Source organism: Mesoplodon bidens (genome assembly GCF_964165515.1).
Source record: "Mesoplodon bidens genome assembly, chromosome: 1".
NCBI lineage: Eukaryota > Metazoa > Chordata > Mammalia > Artiodactyla > Ziphiidae > Mesoplodon > Mesoplodon bidens.
In genome coordinates this window covers 159,044,717-159,067,348 of record NC_138176.1, presented here as the reverse complement: position 1 = coordinate 159,067,348, position 22,632 = coordinate 159,044,717, and the positions used below count along the sequence as shown (strand labels likewise).

Below are 22,632 nucleotides of genomic sequence, written 5' to 3'. Positions count from 1 at the left end.
TTTGAAACAAAGTGATAATATTTGTAAATAGTTTTCTTGTAGGGTTCAAATGAAATAATGAACATAGTATTGTTTTGGAACCCTAACCTCACAACAGCCCCAGCCAGGAGGTCAGAGTCCTTCCCTAGATTTTCAAACTGAAGCCTTAATCTCCATTGTGATGTATGAGACAAGAGCTTCCAGGAGCAAAGTCATCAAACTTTCTTACCGAAGTTAAGAGAAAACACAGCTGATACGCAGAAAGAAGCTGATCTGGGAGAGGGAGCAAGGGTTGGATGCAGTGAGCCCCTCCGTCTCCTTAACCCAGGCTCTTTCCCTGCCTTCGTGCTTTACCTGAATCAATGACCCTAGCACCCTCCACTGGCCTCCGTGGCCTGCTTTTTCAAAGAAGCTAGTTAGAGCCAGGTACCTGTCTGGGCTTCTGGAGTAGCCTTTGACGAATACAGAGAGGCAAGAACAAAGCTAGCAATTCAGCAGAAGAAAGGATGGCAGGGCACAAGTGAATTTTTCTCTCTTCATGTCTTGTTTCCAGTCAAAAGAGAAATGGAAGAAATCTTGGAAACTTTAGAGAGAAGTCAGGCAGCATCCCTGCCACTGTCCAGACAGAGCAGAGGAGGGATCAACACTCTTCTCTCCATTGAATTTGAGGTACACATTTTCCTCTCGACTTGTGGAGCCCCCAGACGTTTGGGAGAAGCACTCCAATGTAGTGCAGGGTTTCGGCGAAAGCTTGCTCCAGTGCACTTGAATCCTTTCAGACGGTGGTAGCAACCCTGACCCTTCCAGTGTGGTAAAAAACTAAAGTTTTGGGGGTTGAGGAAAACTGGAGCTTCATCAGTTATGCTGATCGGGCTCTTATTAAGACGTATGTAGGTTTTTTTCTTTTTTGTGGTACGCGGGCCTCTCACTGTTGTGGCCTCTCCCGTTGCAGAGCACAGGCTCTGGACGCGCAGGCTCAGCGCCCATGGCTCATGGGCCCAGCCGCTCCACGGCATGTGGGATCCTCCCGGACCGGGGCACGAACCCGTGTCCCCTGCATCGGCAGGCAGACGCTCAACCACTGCGCCACCAGGGAATCCCAAGACCTATCTAGTTTTGTGGCTAAAAAACTTAACACATCTCTAGAATCTAGGGCTTAAATTACCTTTCCAGCCAGGAAATAAATGTTACCTAAATGCCTAACCTGAAACCCTGAAGCTGTAGTCAGAGTTTTACACATGTGTGTGTACACGCACATACGTATATGAGGTACATAATGTATGTATATGGTATCTGTATCCTGGTAGCTTCAGAGATGTGTAAGACTTGGTCCAACACAGATTTTTCCCCTCTCTGTGCAGATGATCATTTCATAAAGCTAAGGTTGTAGGGATCATGGCGAAGCCTCTATTTTATGTATTTTCAGAATAGAGATTTACCCTCTTAGAGGCAGTGTCTTAGGGGCTTCTAAGGAGTCTTCATTTTTTTATACAACTGACTTTCAAGTAAGTGATTATGAAAGTAATAAATGTTTGTGTCAGAGAACCTGAAAAAAGTGTATAAAAGACCAAGGAGAGGGCTTCCCTGGTGGCGCAGTGGTTGGGAGTCCACCTGCCGATGCAGGGGACACGGGTTCGTGCCCCAGTCTGGGAAGATCCCACATGCCACAGAGCGGCTGGGCCCGTGAGCCATGGCCTCTGAGCTTGCGCGTCCGGAGCCTGTGCTCCGCAACGGGAGAGGCCACAACAGTGAGAGGCCCGCGTACCGCAAAAAAAAAAAAAAAAAAAAAAAAAAAGGCCAAGGAGATAATGAAAATCACCCCCCAGGAGACCTTTTTGATAGGAAAGGGATCCTTTGGCTATTTCAGTATAAACTCCTTTGCATTCAATTCAGTTGGAAAAACATTCACTGTGCCCGGAAGATCTCTGAGTAGGGTGTTGCTGGGAATGCATATTAGAGTCCAACTCAGCCCTCTTCAAGGACCTGGTGATGGAGGAAAGGCTCTAATGATTGTCCTGATTGTCCTTATATGAAATTCGGCACTACCTCGAAGATGACTGTTAGAATAAGGTTCCAGTCTCCCCCCACTTGTCATATTTGCCAAGCCACTGAGGGCTTTGGTGTAGAACAGAAGCCTTTCAAACTCCAAGAACAGCCTAGATAAAATGTGAAAACAGCCTTTTATCCTTTTTTCCTAACATCAGGCTCCAAATGACGAGGTTCACCTAAGACAAGACAGCACTGCAGCAAACAGCTGATGGCAAAGGTGTACTCACTCGCCTTTTCATTTAGATGACTTGGGGAGGAGGCTGTCGTCAGAAAGATCTGATGCAGATTGGGGCAGACCATTAACCAGCTGGGTGTCTCCCATGGGTGGGTTGAAATCACCCTTACCAATTGCTTGAGACAGGTTGTAAAAAAGCTATCAGCTGCTACTAGCTTTTGACTCACCACTGGTTTCTTCTAGTCATTTCTTATTATTGTCTTCAAGCGTAAACGCTTCTGTAAGACGACTGCATTTACCCTTTGGGTAACATGTGCTTGGGAGGAACTTATATTTTCCGGGGAGGATTTGGGGTAGAAGAGGAGGTAGTGGAGGTTGGTGGGGGCAATGGAGGCTACAGATGAGTTTTTGCAATTATGGGTATGCACAAGGCAACCTCATTTCCAAGTGATTCCAGGACGCCCTGGAGCCTCTGTGCCTCCCGCAGGTGGTTTTACTGCCTTTGTAGTAGAATCTCTGCTTGTAGGTGACAGTCCTGTAGGTGAGACAGAGGCAGTGCAAATGTCTCCATGTGTACCCACCGCACCCACCTGCATACCTTACAGCAAGCTTGAGGAGAGCAATCAGAGACGGGGAAAAAACACGACATAACGAAACAAAACAAAACAAAAATTCACGCAGTGATGAAGGAAATACACAAGCTAGAGAGGATTAGTAAGCAACTGTAATGATGGGTTTGGGGTTAGCTCTGCGTTTTAAATTAAAGTCTGAAAATAAATTCCCGTCGGTTAGGAAGAACAAAGCATCTCCTTGTGAACTGTCCACAGCTGCTCAGATGCTGATTATCTTTCTTTTCTGCAGGCATTTTGGGGAAATAAGCAAGAGAGGAAATAAACCCCCACTGTTTGAAATGCTTCCTTTCATACACACCATTGTGTCCTCTGGCCATTGTCACCTCAGGCAGCTTGGTGGTTTACCGTAGTCATTCTGTTGTGTGAAGGTGGAAGGCCAGGGACTTCAGAAGACTTAAGGGCATCTTTCTCCTCTAAGGATGCAGGAGGCTCCATGGCTGCCCATATTCCTTTGGGCCACTGGAGTATGATCCAGTTGAGGTGTCATGTCGCCTTGGTTCTAAGGGGGCCACCCCTGGAATTAGCATCTCATCCCTGCATCCATTCCAGAATTAAATCCCCCTGACTTTTTAAGGATTTCATCTCTCCCAGCTTCATTCGGGGTCATTGACTTTGGACTGTGTTGAGGTTGTGATACATTTTCCACAGCCTCTCGCTTCTTTGTCTCTCCCCCAGCCCACATATTTCTAAGTTGGCTCCTTTGATATATTCCCTTCTACTTGGGTGCATCCTAGTTTTTGATAGTGCATGATGAGAAGTCAGCAATTAGGAATGAGTGATGCTCCAGGAATCAGAACAGAAGAACTGGGCTCTTGTCACAAGTATGCTACAACTTTATGACCTTGGGCAACCTCTTTTAATTAAGAGCCTTATTTATTTACTTTTTAAAACATCTGTAAAATGGGGCTTATTATCTCTATCACAGGGGTGTTGTGAGGATCAAATACAATAATGGATCATTAAAAAACCTATGAAGGTTGGAGTCCTCTGTGCAATTGAAGTAATACATCTCTATTGTCTCTGTTTTGACTCAGTTTAGTTTTAGAAAGAATGTGGGTTTCTATTCGAGACAGATCTGCACTGCTAGGATTTTGGCTTCTGGATTCAGCTTTGAGCACAACTAAAATGGAGGCTGCCGTTAACCACAAGATTCCATACAACTGTCTTGGATGTGTATTTCTGTGGTACCTCCCTATTTTTCCCCATTATTTGAGTCTTGTAAAAAGAAAGCCATGGACTGAGGATAATTATTTATAGAGTGTACTTCAGACAACTCAAAATCAATAGTTGTCTTTGTTGAAGGCACCCAGGAAAGTAGAACATAAGGAATCATAGGGGTTTACTATTGCTTTTTGAGGCCAATGGTAAAACTTTATGGTATTCTCATAAAATGCATGGTTGAGTACAAGTGAAATTATATTTCATTATAGTTTATCATTGTCTGATGATGGATAATACTGTCTTTTGTAAAACTTGATATTTAATATATATATGGTCAAAGAACTGAACTCTTTGTTTCTCTCCTCCTAGTGGCTTAGGATTTAAAAGGCAGCTAGAGAAACTGAGGGTGGAATTAATGGTGGGGATGACAGACTATGAAGGCAGCTGCAGCTTTTCAGAGACCCAAGGGATCCAGAAAAAAAATTTTTTAATGATAACTTCTTGCTTAGAATGCCCTTGGCATAAAAGTGGGTAGTTTTGGGCTTCCTTGGTGGCGCAGTGGTTGAGAGTCTGCCTGCCGATGCAGGGGACACGGGTTCGTGCCCCGGTCTGGGAAGATCCCACATGCCGTGGAACGGCTAGGCCCGTGAGCCATGGGCGCTGAGCCTGCACGTCCGGAGCCTGTGCTCTGCAGCGGGAGAGGCCACAACAGTGAGAGGCCTGCGTACCACAAAAAAAAAAAAAAAAAAAAAAAAAGGGTAGTTTTAATACCAGTAATAATCGTAATAGGTAATAATTATAATCTTAATAATAACTAATGCACATAGAATATCCCAGCCTTTGAGCTTATCATTTTACATGCATTATCTCATCTGAGCCTCATCTCACAACCTCCCTGTGAGTTAAGCACCATTATTATCCTGATTTTACTGGTAAGAAAACTGGGTCTGAGAGAGACTAACTTGCCCAAGCTGGCCCACCTAGTAGGAGAAAATTTTGTTTCAGTGGAGTGGCAGAAGGTGACTAGTCACTCATCAAACCTGATTTTGCTTCTTCTTTGGCACACAGCTATGCTGCATCTCCCAGCTTCCATGCAGGTAGTGTGGCCATGGACCAAGTTCTAGCCAATGGGATGAGAGGGAAGTGATGTGCAGAAAGCTCACCAAGACTGGCCTATATAGCCTCCCATAATCTATCTTCCAGTCTCTTTTCCTGTGCACTGTCTAGGCTTAAAGGACTCTAAACTCAAGGGAATGACAGAGATACTAGCCCGAAAGAGCCTGAGACCCTGAGTGACCACATGGAGGAGAGCAGCCTGACAATGATGAACACTTGCTTTCTATGTTTTTTGAAGTGATGCTTATGGGATAAACTTTATTTATTTATTTATTTTTAATTTTTATTGGAGTATAGTTGCTTTACAATGTTGTGTTAGTTTCTACTGTATGGCAAAGTGAATCAGCTATATATATACATATATCCCTTCTTTTTTGGATTTCCTTCCTATTTAGATCACCACAGAGCACTGAGTAGAGTTCCCTGTGCTCTACAGTAGGTTCTCATTAGTTATCTATTTTATACATAGTATCAATAGTGTATATTTGTGAACCTCAATCTTCCAATTCATCCCACCCCCTCGCTTCTTCCTTGGTATCCATACTTTTGTTCTCTACGTCTGTGTCTCTATTTCTGCTTTGTAAATAAGATCATCTATACCAATTTTGTTTTCAGATCCCACATATATGCATTAATATACGATATTTGTTTTTCTCTTTCTGACTTACTTCTCTCTGAATGACAGTCTCTAGGTCCATCCACTTCTCTACAAATGACCCAATTTCATTCCTTTTTATGGCTGAGTAATACTCCATTGTATCTAAACTCAACTCTATCTAAGTGAGAAATCAACTTCTATTATGTCCCACTATTGAAATGTTGTTACTTATTTGTTACAGCAGTTTTTAGCATTTATCCATAGTCCCCAATCAGTATATTCCTGGAAAAGATATACTACTGAATAGTACATTGCTCTCTACTTCCATGTGTTGTTATAGAAAGAAGTTCACTCATGAAGAAAAACTTAATCAACAGATATTCCATATCATGGTGACTGAGAAGCCCATGATGTCTTTGTCTGCTGGAGTTCAACAACATATTTTACTATAACATGCCTTCAGTCTTTTGTTCCATCTTTCTCTCCTTTTTTCCTTCCCTTCCTTTCTACTGAGTGCCTATGGTGTTCCAAGACGAAAATAAATGAATGTAATCCCTGTCCTTAAGGAGCTCAGAGCCAAAGGGTGGGTCAAGATAAATACATATAAAATTATACTACAGTGTGGTGATGACAGAACACCTGCACTCTGGGAGCACAGAGGAAGGGTACTGACCTGACCAGAGAGGGGCAAGGAAGGCTTAGAGAAGGTGGGGACCGAGGGGAATTTCCTGGGGTGTGGGACTTTCAGTGTAAACCCTAGTAATTCCCACACAGCTCTGAACAAGTTAGTCACCATATGTGGAGGTAATGTCTTTATTTCTTCTCAAAGGATGAGCAGGAGTTTGGGGAGAGCATTCTAGACCAAGGGCCAGCATGTGTGCTGGAGGAAAAAGTGCAAGACTTCACTGTGGACAATGAGGCTGGAGAGTTAGGCGAAAGACAGACAGTGAAGGGCTTTGTAAACCATGTTAAAGAGCTAAGGGGCTGATGGCAGAGACTGAAAGCAGCAAGATAAGGAAGGAAGCCACTGCAGAGTCCAACCCGAGTCAGGTAGAGAGGAGAGGCCATTTGTTTAGAAGGCAGAATCTTTAGTACTTGGTCGTTGATGAAACAAAAGGATCTAGAGAGAGAGAGAGAGAGCAGATCCAGGATGACCTGCAGGTATTTAGAAGAGTAATTTCCCAGTGACTAGAATTTTAGCAGAGAGCCTTCCTTTCTCCAAGCCTGTGTGCTGTGCTATGTGCCTTGTCTGTGCCCTGTGGTTGGGTCACCTCACCATCCCCCCACACCCCACCCAGGGAGAGCAGTTCTTCTTCGAGGGCTTAGCAGGGTGTCTTCTGCACACCTCCTGGCACAGTGGTCCCACTGCAGAGCAACCGGTTACTGAGGCCACCCAATGAAGGGTTTAAAAACCTACCTTAGTGGGGTTTGGAGAACTTAAGTGACCTGTCCAAGGTTACACAGCTAGTAGGTAGGCAAGGAAGAGTTGACCCCCAGTTTTCCAACTGTCTTATTAATAAAACACAATACAGCTTTTTATTTTGATCCATCCGTAGGAAAGGATGAAAAGGCAGCTTGAGTTCCTTACAAAGTTTAATATCTGCCTTCCCTATTTCAATATATGGACTATGTCTCCTTCAAACTTGTATCTCCAGCACCTATCACTGTCCCTAACATATATGAGTAAATGCGTAATTGAATTCTGAATGAATACTGGCCAACATGGACATTCTGCCATTGTAGAGTAGAGCAGATAAAGGATATATAGCACAGTTATCCTAAATGGAAATATTTTTTTATCTTAGCACAAGAAATCTGAACAGGATAATGTACAACCCAGAGGATTTATATTTATTTGATCCTAATTTGATTTTTGGTTTTAATTTTGTTTTGAGACTTGTCAAAAGAATTAACATCTAAACAAAACCGATGTTCACAGGTATCCTCAATATCCACCAAGAACTTTTAGAAAATAAATATTTTTTTTTTCTTGTAAGGCCTAAGACTTTACTTTTAGATTTAAAACTGCACCTAAGCTTGCTGGAGAGATTCAATCAAGAAAATGTCACACTATGGTTCTATCTACTGAATTACTTGCTAACACTGAGGCCCAGTTAAAAAGGTGGACTTGACATTAGGGGGAAAAATGTCTCACCAAGATGCTAGAGCTTTTTAGTGGCAGTAGGCCTCCTTCAAGGAGAGTGGCCTTGAGTACTCTGTCCTTTAATATAAAATATCACTCAGCAAGCTGTACTCTCTGATAATTTTTATAGCAAAAGATAACATGTTTTCCAGCAAGGTCAGAAATGTCAATAAAAAGGGACAAATGGACTTGCCTGTGATTCTCAATTTTGAAAACAGTCTGATCTCTTTAGCGCCCTGGTGCTGAGACTCGAAAAGCAAGTATAATTTCAAAGGAACTCTTGAGGCTGCCCTATACTTTTAACCAGGGCATCTGCCTGTGCGGCCAGGGTGTCCTTTGGGGGATAATGTAGTACTTTGACCTCGGGTCAGGGGATATTGGCACCCAAGAAAAAGCGTGTTACATAACTGCCCCTGGATCCACGTTTGATTTGGGTTTGACAGTGGTTAAAAGAGGTTTGGGGTAAAAAAAGAAACTTCCTATGTAACTAATGGACTGTGTTAGTTTTTTATTGATGCATAGTAAATGACCACAAATGTAGTGGCTTAACACGACCCTCGTTTATTATCTCACGGTTCTGTAGGTCAGAAGTTGGCGGTGGCAGGGGAGGGTGGTGGTGGAGGGGAGCTTGGCTGCCTTCTTACAGTCTTATAGGCTGAAATCAAGATATAGGCCAAGCTATGCTCTCATCTGTGGGATGTGGGGAAGAATCTACTTCAATGCTTATTTGGGTTGCTGGGAGAATTCGGTTCTTTGGAGTGTAGGTTCCTTGGAATGTAGGAATGGTTTCTTGCTGGCTATGGCCTGGGGTCACCCTCAGCTCCAGGAGGCTGCTCTCGGGTCCTTCCATGTGGCCCCCTTCATCTTCAGACATCAACTGCATATTGAATCCTCCTCACTTTTGGATTCTCTCTGACTTTCTCTTCTTCGACCAGCAGAGAAAATTTTTGCTTTTAAATGGCATGTGATTAGATTATGCTTATCCAGTTATCTTTGTATTTTAAGGTTAACTGATTTGGGACTTTAATTACATTTGCAAAATTCCGTTATAAACAGCACTTATAAAGCATTATAGATTATAAGTTATAGGTTATAGATTAGTGTTTAAGTGAATAACTTGGTACCAGAAACAGTAAAGGCCATTTTAGAATTCTGTCCACCACAGGACCAATGTAAATGATTTGCTTTGCATGTACTACTTAATTTAAACCTTTGAAAAATCTATAAGGACACAAGTTAATTGCCTAATTCACCCACCCAGTAAGTGATGCAGCTGGCATTCGATCCCAGTCTATTCTGAATCTAAAATCAGTGCTTTTCCATGGTAATAATGATAACAATATTGACAAGAACAACACTCTCTAGGTGCCAGGAACTGCCACTTATCACGTGCTAACTCATTTCACCTTCACAACAACTCTGTACTACAATCTTGGTACTATTATTGCTCTCATTTTGTGGGTGAAGAAGCCACGGAGGAGCCAACCAGCTCTCAGGACTCTCATTAGTATAATTCAACCACTCCAGTTAATCTCAACTTCTTTGTTTCAGCACAGCATGTGGGGATTCAAAGAGCAAGCAAAAACTTTACCAACATCCATTCTAGGTGCTCACAAATTTCCTAGCTGGGTTACTTCTCTTGCTGGCATGTTCTCCTCACCTGCACACTTGGATGTGACACCATTTAAGACTTTCATGGTGTGAAAGCAAAAGTTGTTTAACAGGCAAGGAAGACTCTACTGAAGACGATTCCAACAGGGAAGAGAGGCCAGAACACAGTCTGAGTTTAACTCTGCTGAGGCCAAGGGCCAGAGAACTTTTAAGAGCTGGGATGGAAGGATCCCAGGCCATCTTCGTTTGCTAATTGGTTTCACTGAAAGGAAAAATAAAGTTTCTCATATCTTCATGACAGGAGGTAGTTTTACAGCTTGGAGAAAGGTGCCTGCCAAAGTTAGGCTCCTACCCTCCCAGAGAAACTGAGAGATAGGGGCAACCCCTTCCTCCAAGATTACATTTCCAATGGATGGCTCCCAGGTCCTTGAGAAAGACCTTTTTGGTCCCTAAAACTGGCAGGAAACCTTTAAAAAGATTTACATCTCAAAGGGGCAAAGAAAGAATTTACAAGTTTTTCTAAAGCAAATGCTTTAAGAGAAGGGAGATCAGGGCTTACAGTCAGGAAGAAATCTGTCTAAAGTTTCGTCAGGGGAGGGACATGGTAAGGCCACCTTCGTCGACTATGAAGACTTAACAGATAATGTATGCTATTGTGCCTTCTAATCTGAAAATTAATATTCAAGTATCACTTCTTCCAGGAAACTCTCTTTGACCCTTTAAGTCTAAATTCTGGGCTCTTTCTCTGTGGTCCCTGAGCTCCTGATCTGTCATATGTAATATTACTAGTCTAAGTAAATGTCCATCAACAGCACTATAAACAGATATGTAAGTAAATAGCATACATATATACTGTAAATAGGAGTATGTATAAACAGATATGGTACCTGTATGTGCATGAATGCTATAGCCATTAAAGACTGCATTGAAGAAGAAATTTAGTAACTTAGAAAAATGTTTATGGTAGATTTTTATGTTAAGTAAAGGCAAATTATAAAACACCATGAAAAATATGATCCCAATTAAGTAACACAACAAAGAAATAAACCCCCCTGGAAACATATACACCAAAATGACAGTATTTGTCTGTAGGTAGTGGGGTTATGGATGATTTTTATTTTCTTCTTTGTGCTTTACCATGTTTTTGGATTTTCTACAATGAAAATATATAACTTCTGTAACCAGAATAAAAAACACAATTTTAGGGCTTCCCTGGTGGTGCAGTGGTTGGGAGTCCGCCTGCCGATGCAGGGGACACGGGCTCGTGCCCCGGTCCGGGAAGATCCCACATGTCCAGGAGCGGCTGGGCCCGTGAACCATGGCCTCTGAGCCTGCGCGTCCGGAGCCTGTGCTCCGCAACGAGAGAGGCCACAACAGTGAGAGGCCCGTGTACCGCAAAAAAAAAACAAAAAAACCCAAAACCCCACAATTTTACACAAAGAACTACGGACAAAAAAAGCCACAAAGGCAACTTTTATGACTCCCCAGCTCTAATCTAATGGAGGCAGACAGTGCTTTATAATGTTTCCTGAGTAATTTCTTATCTTTCTTTTGATACTGTCCTTCTGGTGGTCCAAATCTGGACAGAGACCGAAGTGACAAAAAGAGCTCCATTCTTCCTGATCCATTGTTTAGTGCATGGCTAGCAGCCTGGTAGGAAAGAGGGTTTGGGGGAAGGATATATAATAGGATTGTGATTAGCCTTTCTTGCTCTGGCTCTATCTGCATCTTCAGCCTTGACTTCATGTTATTAGTTGATTGATTAATTGATGGAAATGTTTATTTGCACCAATTGCCCCCTATGTACTTGGCCAAGAAGAGCTGCCCAGAAATGGCATGAGCTACATCGGTAGATAATGAGTTTGCCATCACAAGAGGTATTCAAGCAGAGTCCGAATGGCCACTTATCAGAAATGTGATGAAGAGACTTCTAGTCTCATATAAACCAACTAATTACCTTTGTGAGACCTGAGTCACTCCTAGTTTGAGGGAGGGTCTCATGAGAAGGGTGTTAATTAGCAGGTTCCCTCTCCTGTAATCCCCGGACAGAACAGGAAGCACAGTGAGGCTTCTAGGAACTGAGATGGGGGAACTGGGAAAGCCTTTGAGAACTAAGGCAATCACTCTGTCTCAGGGGTTGCGAGGTATCTCTGCTCTCTTCTTTCCTCTGCAGGTGCGTCTTGCATGACCTTTGCTAACCCAACCTCTAAGCCACAAAATCTTTCTTCCAGCAAACAACCAGTGTCCTTGGGTGAAAAAGAGAGACACATAGAGAGAGAGACAGAAAGAGAGAAAGACAGAAACAGACAGACAGAGAGATTTCGATTTAGTGGTGCACGTGTGATTGGGACAGAAACTACTATCACAACTTAAAGTAATGAAAAATATATGAGTTGGTAAATAAACTCAAACTTTCCCCAGAAAGTTCCCCTATACATGGGGCAAATTTTCACAGTACTTTCTGTTTACCAGAATCTACTTCATCTCCTCTCCTTTCTTCATCAGATTATTCGACACTGCAGTGATAACTTGAGAATTCTATCCAGGGTCCCTGCATAGCTGATTAGAAAAGCATTCTGAAGTTGGCTCTCTGAATTGTTATTTGGAATATACTATCTAGAATCCAAATGGCTTATCGAAATATTTTAGCTCAATTATTCAGATTATAGGCATAAACTTGTGTTTTTGTGTTAATCTGAAGTCATTTCCTATATTTGTTCAGTGAGCAGAGCCAGCTAACCAGGGAATCGAAAACATCTTTTAAAATATAGAAACCATTAACAAATATAGAAAACACTGGGAGTAAAATTCCCTCCTTTGTGTCACAGTGAGACCCCATGTTACAGCTGCCTGATCGTTCTATAACCTTTAATGATATCCAGCTTCCTTCACTGGTTATCTTTGCCTGGAGCTGCAAAGATTTCCTTAATAATTTATGCCACGTTTTTCATTTCCGTTCACCTCACCATGTAATCAGGAGAGTGGTAATTCCTCTTCCCCTACTACATCTTCATTTTCGACCCTGTTACCTGTACGAGCTCCAAAGCCTCACCCGTCCTTGGCATGGTGTTTCTGTCTTCTACGTGCTCTACTGGGTCTCTGGCAATCTGCTGCCTTCTAATTGGTGCAGATGCGAGTAGGAGGATGAGCAGAGCACACAAGGGAGGAAGCAGATTCTCCTGGTAAGTAAGGGGTCCTTGGGGACCAAGGCACTTTGGGGAAGATGCTTTAACACTGTCAAGCACAGTGAAAGAGCAATTTATGGAGTCCTGTTCCATGACATTTTTTCTTACCTTTCAAAGAGGTATTTCCAAAGCCTCCACTGGTGTTGGCTTGACCTCTTGAAGTGCACACCTAAGCAAGCTCAGAATTATAATGATAAATATCGCTTATTGACCGGATGCTTCACAGATGAAGAACCTAAACCTCTGAGAACATAAGCAATTGGCCAAGAGTCTTAGTCCATTTGGGCTGCTATAAACGAATACTGTAGACTGGTGGATCATCAGTAATGTAAACAACAGAAATTTATTGCTCACAACTCTGGAGGTTAGGAAGTCTAAGATCAAGGTGCCAGGTATTCCTTATCTGGTGAAGGCCGGCTACCTGTTTCATAGATTGCTGACTTCTCACTGTATCCTCACATGGTAGGAGGGGCAAGGGAGTTCTCTGGGGTCTCTTTTATAAGGGCACTAGTCCTCTTCATGAAGGCTACACCCTCATGACCTCACCACCTCCCAAACTCCACCTCCAAATACCATCCCATTGGGAATTACGTTTCCACGTATAAATTTTGAGAAGACACAAACATTCAGCCTGTTGTGATGGAGACAAATTGGTGTGGGAGATATGCTGTTTTTGGCAGAATGGTCAGGGAAAGGCTTTTTTTTTTTTGCCGTACGCGGGCTTCTCACTGCTGTGGCCTCTCCCGTTGCGGAGCACAGGCTCCGGACGTGCAGGCTCAGCAGCCATGGCTCACGGGCCCAGCCGCTCCGCGGCATGTGGGATCTTCCCAGACCGGGGCACGAACCCGCGTCCCCTGCATCGGCAGGCGGACTCGCAACCACTGTGCCACCAGGGGAGCCCCAGGGAAAGGCTTTCTGAAGCAGTGATAATTACTGAGAACCTAGTGATTCAGTGGAGTGTCCAATGGAGCAGAGCCAGCAGGAGCTGCAGCAACATTTGTATAGACATTCCTCTGTTGTTAGTCACATCTTGACTCTTCAAATTCAATAACAACACAATGAAGTTGTAGTGGGATCTCGATATGGACAGTCTGTGACCCGGATATCACTTTTTTCATCCACGGGAAGCTTACTTCTGGCTAGGTTCAGGGTAGCCCATGGGAGGTTAAAAGAAGGAGGTAGAAACAGCTGGGTCTGGGAGCCAGAAAAAGGCACAACCAGCTTACTGAGAAATCTTGGGCAAATAATTTCACTTTAAAGGATCTCAGATTTCTTGCCTATTAATTTATAGAGTGGGCTGGAAGGGGTGTGGGTTTTGGAAGGAAAGCATGCTACTTCATCTCTATGGTACATCTGTGAGTCCTCACCTTTGATTTATCCATTAAAGTTATTCCAGAACAATTTACATTGGCAAAAATAACTAAAGCTGATATTTATTAACCTCCAGCCCCTATACATTTTATATATCCTCTTAGCCCTCACAACTTTACAGAGTAGCTGCCTTTATTATCTCCATTTTATAGATGAGGAAACTGAGGCACAGAGAGATTAGGAAAAGGAAAGGAGTCTAACATTTAGTGGACATTCACTCTTACAAGGGGCTGCATGTGGTGACTTTAAGAGATGATCATGTTTTATTACCACACTAACTGTATGTTGGACCTCTTCTTCATTTTACAAACAGGGAAACCAAAGCTCAGTGACCTTATACAATTAGCTCAAAGGATGCAAACAAAAAGGGCAGAACCAGGGTTTGACCCCAGCTCTGTGCTGTGGCAACTGTCCCTTCTTTTGCCACACATCATGTGTAGCTGGCAGATGGGTGATGTTTCTTTACCAGCAGTGAGGAAGGTGGACTTCTCTCTGCTCTCGTAGATACATCACTCCTAGAGGACTCTTGGCGTATTTCCAGTTACAATGCTGAGCTTTGTAAGTGTCATGTGACTTACAGGGCCCTGGTGTCTAACTGTACCTGTCAATATTGCCAGTGAGGAACTAGTACCAACCTCATAGAATTTTTTATGAGGACTGAATGACAGGATAGATCTAAAGTGCCTCATCCGTGGATACATAAGAGGTACCTGGTGAATGGTCTCTATTGACATTATTGGGAAATATGTCTCTTCTTCTTTTGTCTCCAAACCTGAGCTCTGCACTTTATATTGGATTAAATACAAAATAGATGCTTGATGAATAAATGTAAAAAATAATAAATTAAAAACTTGGAGTTTGGGGACCTGAGTAACTAGTCCAGTCTCTGCCATCATTACTGTGAGACCATTCAGAAATTACTTACCATTTCTGAGTTTTCTCCCTTGTATTAATATCATGGGGGAGTTTTCCTGCATGATCTCTATGACCATTTCTAACTAGGGATTCTTAAATTGTTTAATTTAAAACCAATAAAACCTAAGTTAATTTTCCTATTCTTGTCACTGCTTAGAGACGGTGCTTTATCTGATAGCAAAACTACCTGCTTTTTTTCTATCCATGTGGGTTTCTTTGTGTGTAGACTGGGTTACACATTTTGGGCTTTAAAACAAGAGGGGAGGGCTTCCCTGGTGGCGCAGTGGTTGAGAGTCCACCTGCCAATGCAGGGGACACGGGTTCATGCCCCGGTCCGGGAAGATCCCACATGCCGCGGAGCGGCTAGGCGCGTGAGCCATGGCTGCTGAGCCTGCGCGTCTGGAACCTGTGCTCCGCAATGGGAGAGGCCACAGCAGTGAGAGGCCCGCGTGCTGAAAAAAAACCCCAAAACAAAACAAAAACAAACAAACAAAAAAAACAAGAGGAGATATCTCTCCTCTCTTTTCATTTTATTTTATGTTACTGGTTCTCAACTGAGGCCAGTTTGGCCCCTGAGGGGATGTTTGACAATGTCTATAGACACTTTTGGTTGTCTCACTGGGGATGGGATGCTACTGGCATCTAGTAAAGGCCAGAGTTGCTGCTAAACGTTCTACGATGTACAGGATAGCACTCCACCCCTAACAATGAATTATTTGGCTCAGAATGTCAATAGCACTGAGGATGAGTACAATCTCTACTGCAAATATATTCTCCAATGTTTCATGTGTGGAGAATATATTTGTGATGAATGGGACTCTCCTAACAGAGAGCTTGAAAGCACCGCTTCCCGTCATCTGCCCTGAGAGCAGGATGCTTGCAAGCAGAAGTCTGGGTTTCGTGACTAAACGTGCATATAAAAATCCCCTGGTGTTTTAAAGGAGTCAGAGGAACAATGAGGGAGGCTATTACCATGCATCAGACTCCTGTACACAGCAAACACATTACCTACCTGTAATGAAAGATTTCTGAGTAGTAAGTGTTGCAGCCTCTACAGGGGAATGTTTTAGCTGAGGGCGTGCAGATTTTAGCTGCACGAATAATATCATCATTAATGGGAATCATTATGCCGCCCTGCACCGGAAATTTACTCCTGAATGGGTAGCAATATCCCACAGACAGAGGCCATTGAAAATCTGTTTCACTGGCAGGATACGTGGAGAAGGATTGAGTGGGAAGCAGTGTTGGCTGCCAGCTCGTGAATGGCTTCAGGCCAACTAGTCTGTGTAGGGAGAGAGTAAGGCCAATAGGGCAACATTACCTAATAACCTGTGTGAGCTGGGGTGACATTGGGACAGGTCATTGGTCTCTGGTGCCCCCCTCCCCTTTTGGAGCCTTTTCTGTTCATGTCATGGCACAACAGTTCTGTCTCCTGTCACTTCCCTAGGATAGAGCCTTCCTGACACCTCCTTAGAAAATGGGCCAATAAATTTATTCTAAGGTGTTAAGTACTCATGTATGACCTTGAGCCATACTCAAGGGGCAGGATAATTTGTGATTTAGAGGAATGCAGTCAGTGAGTCACCCACCCACTGGGGCATAGATGTTTGTTTTTCTAGAGGGTCTGCAAGGGTGTCTCCAAGGATGTAATCTGCCTCTGCATAGATTCCTCAGGTCTTGAATTAAGTTCCTGTGGAGTCATTTCTTGCACATCACAATTTCTAGATGTTCACTGTGCAAAGCAGTGAAGAAGTAGAGATGTTGTGTTGGAATTAGGAAGTGGGGGACCCGGGGAGTCAGGCCCCTGGGTTCCTGCCATGCCACCCCATGCTACACCATGCCATGCCTCGGGGGCCTGGGGCACCTCTCTGGAATCACATAGGCTCCCTGGAGCAGTGCTTCTCAAGCTTTTCCTCATCAAGGCCCACATAGAAAGAGGTACTGTATGTTTGGGATCCGGAGTATGGGGAGAACTCTGCTCTAGGCTGGAGGTAAAGGCCCTGAGGGCTGAGCAGGTCAGGCATTGTGCAAGGTCTGGCCTGGGAAGCAGAGCCAGGGAGCATAGCATGAAAATAACTGTCCTTGGGTGACCTTGACCAAGCCACTTTCATACCTTGAGACTGAAGTAAGTAGAGGATTTCAGCCGTGGTGTTAACTGGCACCACACCAGAGTCAACAGGATTGAATTCATTCTTTAGTGCATTAAATAAAGATTCATGGAGCACCTGCTATGCACCAGTTGCTCCTCTAGCTGAAGAGGAGATGGGGCTTAATAAATCCTTGTCTTCAAGGAGTTTATATTCCAGCGGGGTGGGGGTGGGATAGGGCAGGGAACAAATAGACCATGAATAAATACGTCATATGTATAATCAGTGGGCTTCATAAAATAATGCAGGACGAGGGACTAGCTTGCGTGTGTGTGTGTGTGTGTGTGTGTTGGCTAACTAATACAGAGTGGTCAGGGGAGACCATTCTAGGGAAGTGGTCTTTGGTCTTTGATCTGGAGCCAACTGTGGAAAGCTCTGGTGGAAGAGAGTTCCAGACACAGAGCACAGCGAGGGTGAAGGTCTGAGGTGAGAATATGATCAACGTACTCAAGAAACAGCAAGAAGCCCAGTTTCTGTCTTGGAAGGTTTTTAATCATCCCTGCCAATTCTTAGTCATTTGACAATTTCTATATTTTTTGCATTTGATCCTTACCTTAAGCCTGTGAAGCTTATTGTAATCTATCATCTGCTATTTTCATACACGTGGAAATGAGGTTTGGGGAAGTGGAATAACTTGGCCATCCCATGATGCTTGGGAGTTTGGAAGCACTGGGCTAACCACAAAATTTTAACTTGTGTTTACCTAGAAGCCAAAAGATATATGGATATTTGTAGACAGACATCATTTTGAGTTATATTCAGGACTTTTAAAGAAAAGATTTCATTTGTTCCTCATAATGATCCTTTGTGGTAGGTCCTATTATAATTCCCATTTTATAGATGAAGAAAGTGAGACACATAAAAAGCAAAGTACCTGGGCCAAAGTTATGAGTAGCAAATGCAGAGGCAGAGTTTGAACCCACACCGACTGAATCCGAACCCCATAATTGGAAGATGATCAGGATGTCCAGGCCCTTGTGAGTAGGGTGGGGTGAATCAGTCTTTCCCACTTGAAAGTCAAGGGCCTCTCTGGAGCCACTGGTGAGTCCTGTTTAATTCTGGCAGTGATCTCTCAGAGCCTGCAGGAAACTTTGCAGTGTTCTTTGTATTTAAACACAAGAACCGGTGTCCATGTTCATTCTGAGGCAGGCTTTTCTGCCAGCTGGTAGGAAGTCCCAATCATTACTACTTGGAGTATCACTCAAACCACTTTCCACCCACCAAGTCTATTTATTGAGATGTGTGAGCAATGGAAGATAGGAAGACATGAGCTTTGGAACATTGGATTCCAAATGTAAGATAGGTAGCTAGTGGGAAGCTGCTGCATAGCACAGAGAGATCAGCTCAATGCTTTGTGATGATCTAGAAGGGTGGGATAGGGAGGGTGGGAGGGAGGCTCAAGAGGGAGGGGATATGAGGATATATGTATACATACAGCTGATTCACTTTCTTGTACAGCAGAAATTAACACAACAGTGTAAAGCAATTATATTCCAACAAAGATGTAAAAACAAAAACAAAAGCATTGGATTCCTCCAGCCTCCTCTGAGTGTGGCCCCACTAAGTGCCTTGTACAAATAAGGAGCATTTTATAAACACAGAAGTGACAGTCTCATATTCTGCAATGACTTTTCCTCATTGCTCCTTCCTTGTGTCAGAACAGCGACAGATCCCAGCCTTGTGATGCCTAGTCTCCATTTGGAGGAGCTGCAGAGCTCCAAGTTTCCGTGTGCTAGGGCATAAAGAAAGAAACTTCTCTCCTCCCTCCGCCCCCTCACTTGTCATGGGGTGATCAGAGCTGGAATTCAGATAAAGCTTCCTGCATCTCTTGTGGTTCAACTCTGTTCAAGGGCCTAGGCCGATGGCTTTGCAAGACCAGTATAACAATACCAATATCAAAACACACAGTATTACATGAGAAGTTCACTTCTATTTGGGATGGTCATGTTTTTTCAGAAGAGACAGCGTATGAAATTGTTCTCCTAAAATAAGTCAAATTACTTAACAATTCAACCTTGCAAACTGCAACTCCAGAGAAGGAGCCATTAGGCAACTAACTGTCTCCTTGGGTAGCTTTCATCAGATGATGGCAACGCTCAGACAGGCTTTGGGTACCACTATGTATTTCTTATCAGGGCATAGAGAGAATCTACTGTCCAAAATTCAGTCACTGATGCACTATTCCTTACAAGCTGCATGACCTTGAAAAGATCATTAGATATCTTAAAGCCTCCATTTTCTTGGTTATATAATAGGGCTAATAATACTCATGCCCAAAGATAGATTGTTGTAAGGTGGATCAGTCTAGGTTCTGAGTAGCAAGCAACAGAAACCAAATCTGGCTGAGTTAAGGAGAAATAGGATTTATTGAAAGAATCACTTGAAGTGATGGGGGAACCAGGCATGGAGGCAGAAAGAAAAACAGCCAAAGCCAAGCCACAGGCTGGTCTGGAAGGGACACTATTACAGATAGTGGTAGAATTGCTGCTTCTTTCTCTCACTGGTCCCTTGTTCAAACTCTAGGGCAGACACAACTGGTTGCTTGAAACTGGAGCATGTTCTTGACTTTGGCTGCAAGGGATGCAACTTCCAAAGTAAGAGGCAGCCTCAGCCTCCCAGCAAGACTCATTAGGGGGAGAATTACTTAAATACAGGAAAGGAAATTAGATGATGGGAAGCCAAAAATAAATACAAATATTTTTTTCATTTATTTCTGCTCTGATCTTTCTGATTTCTTTCCTTTTACTAACTTTGCATTTTGTTCTTCTTTCTCTAGTTCCTTTAGGTGTAAGATTAGGTTGTTTATTTGAGATTATTCTTATTTATTGAGGTAGGATTGTATTGCTATAAACGTCCCTCTTAGAACTGCTTTTGCTGCATCCTATAGGTTTTGGATCATCATGTTTTCATTGTCACTTGTCTCTAGGTATTTTTGACTTCCTCTGATTTCTTTAGTGACCTCTTGATTATTTAGTAACGTATTGTTTAGCCTCCATGTGTTTCTGTGTTTTATGTATTTTTCCCCTGTAATTATTTCCCCTGTAATTTATTTCTACTCTCATAGCATTGTGGTCAGAAAAGATGCTTGGTATGATTTCAATTTTCTTAAATTTACCAAGGCTTCATTTGTGACCCAGGATGTGATCTATCCTGGAGAATGCTCCATTTTCACTTGAAAAGAAAGTGTAATCTGCTGTTTTTGGATGGAATGTCCTATAAATATCAATTAAATCTATCTCATCTATTGTGTCCTTTAAAGCTTGTGTTTCCTTATTAATTTTCTGTCTCAATGATCTGTCCATTGGTGGAAGTGAGGTGTTAAAGCCCCCACTATTATTGTGCTACTGTCGAGTTCCTCTTTTTTAGCTGTTAACATTTGCCTTATGTATTGAGGTGCTCCTATGTTGGGTGCATATATGTTTAGAATTGTTATATCTTCTTCTTGGATTGATCCCTTGATCATTATGTACTGTCCTTGTCTCTTGTAACATTCTTTATTTTAAAGTCTATTTTTTTCTGATATGAGTATTGCTACTCCAGCTTTCTTTTGATTTCCATTTGCATGGAATATCTTCTTCCATCCCCTCACGTTCAGGCTGTATGTGTCCCTAGGTCTGAAGTGGGTCACTTGTAGACAGCATATATATGGATCTTGTTTTCATATCCATTCAGTGAGCCTGTGTATTTTGATTGGAGCATTTAATCCATTCCCATTTAAGGTAATTATTGATATGTTTCTATTACCATTTTCTTAATTGTTTTGGGTTTGTTTTTGTAGGTCCTTTTCTTCTCTTGTATTTCCCACTTAGAGAAGGTCCTTTGGCATTTGTTGTAGAGCTGGTTTGGTGGTGCTGAACTCTTTTAGCTTTTGCTTGTCTGTAAAGCTTTGGATTTCTCCATCGAATCTGAATGAGATCCTTGCCAGGTAGAGTCACCTTAGTTGTAGGTTTTTCCCTCTAACGTGCCACTCCCTTCTGGCTTGTAGACTTTCTGCTGAGAAATCAGCTGTTAACCTTATGGGAGTTCACTTGTATGTCATTCTTCCCTTGTTGTTTTTAATAATTTTTCTTCATGTTAATTTTTGTCAATTTGATTACTGTGTATCTTGGAGTATTTCTCCTTGGGTTTATCCTGCCTGGGACTTTCTGCATTTCCTGGACTTGGGTGGCTATTTCCTTTCCCATGTGAGGGAAGTTTTCAACTATAATCTCTTCAATTATTTTCTCAGGTCCTTTCTCTCTCTCTTCTCCTTCTTCAACCCCTATAATGTGAATGTTGGTGCATTTAATGTTGTCCCAGAGGTCTCTTAGGCTGTCTTCATTTCTTTTCATTCTTTTTTCTTTATTCTATTCCATGGCAGTGAATTCCACCATTCTGTCTTCCAGGTCACTTATCTGTTCTTCTGCCTCAGTTACTTGGCTATTGATTCCTTCTAGTGTATTTTTCATTTCAATTATTGTATTGTTCATCTCTGTTCTTTAATTCTTCTAGGTGTTTGTTCTTTAATTCTTCTAGGTCTTTGTTAAACATTTCTTGCATCTTCTCCACCTTTGCCTCTATTCTTTTTCCAAGGTCCTGGATCATCTCCACTATCATTATTCTGAGTTCTTTTTCTGGAAGGTTGCCTATCTCCACTTCATTTAGTTGTTTTTCTGGGGTTTTATCTTGTTCCTTCATCTGGTAACCTAGTGCCCTGCCTTTTCATTTTGTCTGTCTTTCTGTGAATGTGGTTTTCGGTCTACAGGTTGCAGGATTTTAGTTCTTCTTGCTCCTGCTCTCTGCCCTCTCAAAAATAAATACAAATATTTACTCTCTGAAGATTAAAAGGGATTATATTCCCAAACAGAAACCAGAACACAACTGGTCCTGAACAATTGTGAGTTCCATTTTACCTTCCTTTGGGTCAATATGTTTAGTGTTGGTGGTAGTATTAATGGAATTTATAAAGCACATTCAAGTGATTTGTAGCACTGACTTGCTCACTTATTATTTCTTTTCTTTTTATAGCTGTTTTAGAAGAATTGTGCCTCAGGACCCTAAACACAGTAAGTATTTGAAAGACTGAAAACAGCTTCATGAGAAGCTTGAAAAATAACAGTTTATTTCATTTGTATGTTTTGTAGACTTTGCTATAACTTCAGAAGCTCTGCCTTTATTCTTCCCTGTTCACTATAAAGATTCAACTTATACTTGCAGCATTTTGAATATGACAGAGCTTTAAATATGAGCCTTACGAGTGCTGATCAGTGGACAAGGATACTTTGGAATGTGATTTATGTGTCTAGAACTACTCTGCTTATTTTCTTCCTTAATAACTACGTCACTCTTTGGAAATAAATGATCATTTGCAAAGAAACATGCAGACTCTCAGGCCCTTGGGGCACTCTTTTAGTGACTGAAGAAAAATAGACTAAATGTGTAGATGTTGGGTCCAGCCTAATTCATCTGCTCTGAGGTTCCCTTTGGATATTCAAGTTGCTTAGGAAGCAGGATAACTTATTATTACAAGAACAGAACTGAGTTCAAACTCTTTTTCATCACTCACTAGCT

General features: G+C 42.4%; 1 long non-coding RNA gene across 3 annotated transcripts in view; it reads left to right on the top strand.

The window, feature by feature from the left end:
• Window positions 1-22,632, top strand: part of LOC308622935 — a 115,163-nt gene that overhangs the window by 6,600 nt on the left and 85,931 nt on the right. For 2 of the 3 annotated variants that reach the window (XR_014016707.1, XR_014016708.1), the window contains exon 3: window positions 22,090-22,127. This is a non-coding gene — a long non-coding RNA (uncharacterized lncRNA). Of the gene's footprint in view, window positions 1-532; window positions 649-22,089; window positions 22,128-22,632 lie in introns of all 3 variants that reach the window. The other variant, XR_014016709.1, reaches the window with a different exon arrangement.